The 7,283-nt window shown below is 56.3% G+C and overlaps 1 pseudogene; it reads right to left on the bottom strand.

Moving 5' to 3' along the window:
• Nucleotides 1-4,328: 4,328 nt before the first annotated feature.
• Nucleotides 4,329-5,035, bottom strand: LOC127750776 (uncharacterized; annotated as a pseudogene).
• Between the last annotated feature and the right edge of the window lie 2,248 nt (nt 5,036-7,283).

The following is a 7,283-nucleotide window of genomic DNA, read 5'->3' as shown; positions in this document are numbered from 1 at the left end:
GACCCGGCCAGGGAGCGGCTGCAGCTGGTGCTGCCCCGGAGCAAGGTGAAGGAGGTGCTCAAGCTCTATCACGACGCCCCGGGCAGCGGCTCGCACGTCGGTGTGCATCACACTCTCACGCGTGTGCGCGACCGCTTCTACTGGCCGGGGTACAGCCAGGACGTGCAGGACCATGTCGCGGCCTGCATCCCCTGCGGCGCCAAGAACGGCCCGCGGACAAAGCCCCGCGCGCCGCTGCGCGTCTGGCAGGAGGGGTCACTCCACGGCCGCTGGAGCATCGACCTCTGCGGTCCGTTCCGCCAAAGTGTCGATGGCTTCAAGTATTGCCTTGTGGCCGTGGAAAACTTCACTGGCTTTCCCGAGTGCATCCCTCTCAAAACCAGCAAATCGGACGAGGTCGCGCGTGCGCTGGTAGGCATTTGGTGCCGTTACGGCGCACCGCGCTCGATCCGCACCGACCAGGGGCGTCAGTTTGAAGCGGAGCTCCTGGCCGAGGTCCTGGACATCTTCAAGATCAAGCGCGTGCGCACCTGCGCCGGCAACCCATCAGCCAACGGCCGCGCGGAACGCCTAGTGAAAACCTTGAAAACCGCACTGTCTAAGGTGGTAGAGGGTAGCCAGGCTGATTGGTCACGGAAAATCGATCCGATTCTACTGGCATATCGGACAGCAGTGCACCCAAGTACTAAGTACTCTCCGGCCCAACTCATGTTCGGGCGTCAGCTGACGTTGCCTGCGGATCTCGCCACCCGGCCTCCGCCTCCTGAGAACTTCAACGACTACGACTTGCGCTCCTACCCGGACTGGCTACGTAACACCATGCGCGAGGTGCACGCACTGGCACGGGATAACGCCGCCTGGTACGCCCGCGCCATGAAGTCGCAGTACGACCGCAGCAGCAAGCTGGTGCATTTCAAACCTGGCGACGCCGTGTGGCTGTTCAACCCGCAGCGCACCGTGGGGCTCAGCCCCAAGCTGCAGTCGCCGTGGGAGCACGGCTGGCGCATCACCGAGATGCTCAACTCTGTGGTGGCTCGCATCCGCCGGGCCAACAAGTACAAAATCGTGCACGTCGACAGGCTGGCACCGGCCGCGGAGGACGCGCCGTGCCACTTGATCGCACCTTGTTTTCATCTGCTGCACAAGTAACGCTGCTCGGAGCGGGCGTCGTCTGTGCCACCTGACCCGGCCGGCTGGTCTTATCTCTTGCCGTACCAGAAGGCCCTGCCGCCGGTCAGGCAACACGACCCCGGCACCGCCGCTCCCCTCTCTCCTGGTGACGAGCACGAGGTCCGTCGCCTGCACGCCGCACGCCCTGGCTCGTCCCCAGTTGAGCCCTGACCACGTGAAGCTAAGCAAGTGATCCGCCTAACCTCAAAATGAGTCGTCGACGCCAGCAGCGCGAGCCGTGCCGGCCCGCGCCCGCCAACAGCCGTACCTGGGTGTGTTCCCGGTGCAGGCGACCGGCTGGGTCAGGGTCAGGCAAGCCACCCGTCGACCTGCTGTGCTATCGGTGCCACAAGGATGTGAGAAAACCACGCGCGCGCCCCCGAGGAACACCTACGAAGCGCGGACGCTCTCCACGCAGCAGGTCAGGCCCGCACACCCCACCTGGCTCGCCCGCGCCTGACTCGCGGTCCGTCCCGCGCTCGGCGCCGGGTGGCGCCAGCACCCGACATGGAAGGGTAGAGCCGCGGTCTGGCCCGCGCTCCCCGGTAGCCAAAAGAAAGGTAGAAGCGCGGTCCGACCCGCCGCTCCCTAAAAAGCGGCTACGATCCATAGTTGTTGCGGTGGGGACCAGCGCCCCAATGAAATCGCCTTCGCCTACGCGCTCGCGCTCTGCGAGCGAAGAACGCTCAACCACCCCGGAGGCACCTCCAAGCCCGCCCAAGGCTAAGGCTTCCGCCCTGCAGCGCCTTGGCCCCGCCCTGGACAAGGCCTCGCCGCCCGCCGCGGCGCCTGCCCCGGCGCCTGCCCCGGCGCCTGTAGCAGCCACCCAGTCGGTCCATGAACGATTGGGCCCCGCAGTGCCTCCCAAGGCTCCTGTCCGCGACCGGCTTGGACCTGTGCTCGGCGCAGCCGCCAACGTCACTGGCACCCCGGCCGTCCAGGGTCCTGCCCGAAAAAAGACCCGTAGGGGCGGCAAGAAAAACCGCGTGCGCCCTGGAAAGTGTTTTCTATGTGGCGGGCGCGGCCACTCTTCTAAGAGCTGTCTATCCACTGATGGTTTGCCAGACATAGACGGCATAGAAGAGGACGAACTTCTGGCCTAAGCCCCCGGACGGTCCCCTAAACCTGACGCCGCCGCTGCTCTCTGCACTGCCCTCCGAAGCCGCCCAAGAACGAGTGTGAGTGTGTGAGAGAATGTGTATGTGTGTTTCAATGTAATGTCCTTTCATTGCTCAATAAAAGTTTTTCTAAATTTTTGATAAATTTGGGGTTGTAATTTCACCATCCTTGCTGCCAAAAGGAAAGAGAAACTTGAGCATTTTTTTTTTTGAGAGAGGAGGGGAAGGACATGAGGAACACACTCACAAACAGGCTGAAATTGCCTTGCGGTTGGTCCGCCCACACTTGCACTGCATCTCTTTGTCGGAAATGAGTAACCGATCTGCGTTTGTCGCGGACCCGTGAAAATTTCGCTGACCCGGCTCCGCCGATGTTCGAACCCGAGTACAGAACCTGGACTTCCCGCGTAGCCTAGTGCTGCCAGCTGATCATGCCGACGGAACTAGTTTCGAGTGAACGAGCTGACGCCGTTAGGAGTGACACCTCTACACGCCGCACACCTGGCCCCGGTGCCGCCCCCCGCGCTGTACTGGCGCCCGCGTGATCGGCGTGGTCTGCTGCCCAAGTGTGGTTGATGCAGCTGAGTGTCCTTGCAGCTCTAGTGTGGCTGATGCAGACAAGTTGTCCTGCAGCCAAGGGCTGATGCAAGCGAGTCTCTCTCTGCAGCCACGGGCTGATGCAGATGTGTGTGTGTGCAGGTGCACTGCACATAGGTCACCGAGTGATGGGGTGATACAGGAAAATGAGCAGTTCATTGATCTGTTCTTTTGCAGGATTAATTGGTTTTTGAGAAACTGCTCCTTCCTGAATTATTGCTCTTTCACTCCTGGCCGACCTTGTGTTTGTTTCGAGGTTACTTGTAGGTTTTCCTGAGTTTTGTTCTAGTGCAGTCCGAGTTCGAGTCGGAGGGTGCCGCGCCGCGCCGCGCTTCGCCACGCCGTCGACGCGTCCCCCACCCCGCGACCCCGGCGAGCCCTGCACTAGGAGATCACCGCGACGGCCGAGTGTCCGCGCTGCAGCTGGCCAGCTGGGTTTGTTCCCGTGCTGCGCCCTGCACTACGTAGTCGTCGAGCCCGAGATACACCCGCTGCAGCACGACCCACGGTGTGTCCGCAGGTCTGTGCTGGCGGTGAGTCTTAGGCCTGACGCGTGTGTCGCGTCGGGCCTACGGCAGGGTTCCTGGCCAGGTTTTCTTGCGTGAACGATTTTTCCCACGGGGTTTTGGTTCACAAGTTTGCAAGTTTTCCCTGTGCCCTTGCACCAAATGGTGGGATCCTCTTGCCCGCGAAGCTGCTTCGCCTCTGAGAAAGTATGTGCTATACTAGTTTCTCTTGCCGTGACTGACGGCACGGAGCTGAGCTGACGGTTTGTCCGCGCCCAGTCTCGCATTTGCCAAAGTTTTGCAAACATCAGCTTTTGTCGCCAATGTTTTTGAATTTAGACACTGAGCATCGGTGAGTTCCATGCTCGTGTAAAAACTTGGTGCCCGATTAAAATCTAATGGTGCCAAGTTGTGGCTAGAGGCGGTTGGTCCGCCTCGCCACCGGAGTCGTCCCTTTTCAAAACGAAGGGAGGGGAAGTGTGATGAAGCGAGTTCACACACGTCGCTGCCACATTTGAATCTCGCTGCGTTTCGCGCGCGAGATAAGCCGACCGACTCCCGGTCGCTCCCGCCCACCACGACTCCATGCGTGGCGAGCCATCCAGCCTGCCGTGGCTGGCCGACGGGCCGTACCCTGGCCCGAGCGAGCCGCGCCCCGCCCGCCCGCGGCGGGCGCCCTCCTGCCCGAAGGAGTGAAGCTCCTGAGCGAGCGAGCCCCTGGCTCGCTCTCACTTCGCCGCTGGACTTGGAAGAGTCAAGACGAGCCTAGTTCTTACCCTTACTATCGCGCTGAGTCGTTCAGTCTTACTGACTTGTACTTTAGTCCTGATTAATAAACCTGAGTGTCATCTGCCCTCACTGCCTTTCCTTCCGAACGCCTAACTCCGCTGGTCTACACACGCTACACTACAATATTTTTCCCAATGACCATTTAGACTCAATTGTAATTTAATTCCAAATTGAAGCGTTTAAAGCTGGAAGTGGTGTCCAATTGTGCGAATGTAGTCATTGTCGTCCTCGTAGTCCGTAGGTCCTGCACGATCGTCCGGATGCGGCGCTGGAGATCCCTCCACTTCTTTTTGGGCGCGTTCTTGATCTTGCGGCAGAGCCGCATCTCCGTGAGCACCGTCTCAGTGTCCCCCTGCTCCTTTTGCAGCTCATGGAGACAGGAATACAGGGATGGGTGCTTCTTCCCGATAACCAGCTGTTGGAAGTTTAGGGACAGAATATTATTTATGTGTCAATATCACCCAACCCCCACCACTACCTCCCCACCCTCACCTGGAACCGGTTGTGCTAACCCTCACTGATGTTATTGGTGCGGGGCTCGTCTGCGAGAGTCGCCTCGTAGTTGTTCCAAAGCTCCACTGCATACCGCGGCGCTCTCGGAGCAGCCCTCCTGGCGCGGCCGCGGGGACCTCGCAGGTAGGTCTCCCCGAAGTACCGGAACAAAGGGGCGGTGGCTCGGGGGGACACTCTCTCCAGGCCGTCGAAGGCGTCTAGAACTCTGTCCGCAGGCAGGAAGTCAAGGGCGAGCAGCGAGTGGACCGCGTTCTTTATGAATATGTAACTGTTAGGAATTTCCCTCAACTCCGAGAGCGACAGGGGGTTGCTCGGCTGGTCACAGGCCCTCTCCCTGCGCATGCTCTTCTTCAGGTTTTCCCTCTCGGGGAGCTAGATCAGAACAACTTCGTCACATTTTGGGAGCTCGGTGCGGAGAATCTGTGCCGGTGGAAGCTCTGGGTGGTCGCTTGCAATCCTCTTCAGGTTCGTCACCACTTTCTCCGCTTGCACCTCCTCCCGGTTGGGCGCATGGCTGTGCTCCCCCTCCTTCAGAACCTCCACGGCTGCATCAGTGTACCTGGACACAGCGGTGGCCTTGCACTCCTCCTTCCTCCTGCAGGACCAGTAGGTATTGCCCTTGCGGCTGTCACGCCGGTGGTAAATGAAGCCCTAGTGCAAGAGCTTCTTCCCTCCCCGACGTGACGTGATGATCTCAGCAGGTTCCTCCTCCATGACAACCGCGTGAGACCAGGATCAGGTACAGTAGCTGGTATCTGTGGCGCGCCGACAATCAAACCTCGGCAGCCGAGCCAACCCTTTCTTGTGCCCACTGCTCAATAGACCATTCCAGTAAAGCGAAAAAAAGAAGAACAGACGAAAGAAGCAAAGGCGAGTATGAGAAATATACGGTGGTGCGTCGGTTGCACGGTCGTATCAGACGGGTAAACGTGACTTGTCTCATGTCTAAACTCGTCTTAGAGTTGATGACAATAGTTCTCACTCTCAGGCGACGCAGAATATCTAGTTTACAATGGATTACGTTCAAGCGTTCCCAAGTCACACCGTACATTTCTCATAGAACGCTTTGCTTCTTTCGTCTCTTCTTACTTTTCGGTTTACCGGAATGGTCTATTGCAAACTCGCGTGAAGCACTTTATCGGCAGTGCCAACCCAAATCACGCAAAGTGGGAAATATGGAATTGGAAAATTCCGATTGGGAATGTGAATTTGGGCAAACAAAATTTGGAGAAAAGTATTTCTTGGGAAACTTCAAATTGGGAACTTATTTTTGGGAAATAATTTTTGGGAAAAATGGGCGGGAACGTTTTTGGAGTGCTCATGGTGCTGGAATGTATTTCAGAATAATCCAGACCAGGTTGTTGTTGAGGCTTTGCCTGGATTTAGACCAGGCAGCAACCGCTATCACGTGGGAAATGGATATTTTTACCACAGGCAGCGAGAGGCTTCTGGCAGAGTCTTCCTACGCTGTGTCCTCTATCACAGCAACCCATCATGCCCAGTAAGGGCAGTCATGAATGAAGATTTAAGATGTTTCCGCATTACAACTGGTGAGCATAACCATGCTCCTGATCAACACCATCACGTTGGAAGGACAAAATGGTGCTTAGAATAAACAATTTTTTCCAGGAAAGCAGAGTATCAGAGTACATTTGTGTTTCATTGGCTGAGCGATAGCGAAGCCTATTACTCCAGTGATGATCACAAAGTTTCGTGTCTGTCTGTTTGTCTGTAATCACGATAACTCGAGAACGCTTTGAGCCAGGTAACTGAAATTTTTAGTGTAGCTTTGTACCATAAAAAGCAAGAACTGTATTGATTTTGAGCCCTCTAGCTTAAAATTTGGACTGTCAGAAAAATCAAAAGCAAAAAACCCAAAATATTACTTTTAGTTCTTTATTTTATTACATCTTGCTAAGGCGTAGCGCGTCGAAGAAGAGCCCTTCGGGCCAAAATTTTGTCCGTTTGGCACTATCTCTAACCGTTAAGTCGCCAGAGGGCGATTTCCACACGAAAATGACCCCAAACCATTTTAATGTTGTTTCTCAGATATTTGATGGTCTCTGGTGGGGTAACTCGTCAAAATAAAATCCTGGGGGTAACAGTTGTGTCCTTTGGAGCCGAAGGCCTATCTACGACTCTGCCTTTAGCCCGACTCGGGTGTCAGCGCCGCAGGCCTAGGTAGATGTATGCCAGGCGCGTCGCAGCGTAACAGTGTTTCGTGAGATATCACGAAGCCTGTTACGCGAGGCGTGGTCTGGCGGGCGTACATCTACCTAGTTAACTATGTGAGCAACAATTTTGACTAGCTATGTGTACGCCAGACCACGTCTCGCGTAACAGGCTTCGCGATATCTCACGAAACACTGTTACGCTGCGACGCGTCTGGCGCACATATAGCTAGGCCTGCGGCGCTGACACCCGAGACGGGGTAATTGGAGTGTAAAAACAATTTTTCGAAATGAAGTCTTTTTAATGATTTAATCGACCATTTGATCATTTTCGGCTTATTTTTGTCAAGAAATGCATCCTAGCACCTAAACGGTACAAGATAGAGCCAAACGGACGAAATTTTTGCCCAAAGGGCTCT

The sequence above is a fragment of the Frankliniella occidentalis genome, unplaced genomic scaffold (assembly GCF_000697945.3).
Source record: "Frankliniella occidentalis isolate FOCC.00 unplaced genomic scaffold, Focc_3.1 Scaffold257, whole genome shotgun sequence".
Taxonomy (NCBI): domain Eukaryota; kingdom Metazoa; phylum Arthropoda; class Insecta; order Thysanoptera; family Thripidae; genus Frankliniella; species Frankliniella occidentalis.
The sequence above is the reverse complement of the archived record's forward strand: the minus strand, read 5'-3'. Positions and strand labels throughout refer to the sequence as shown.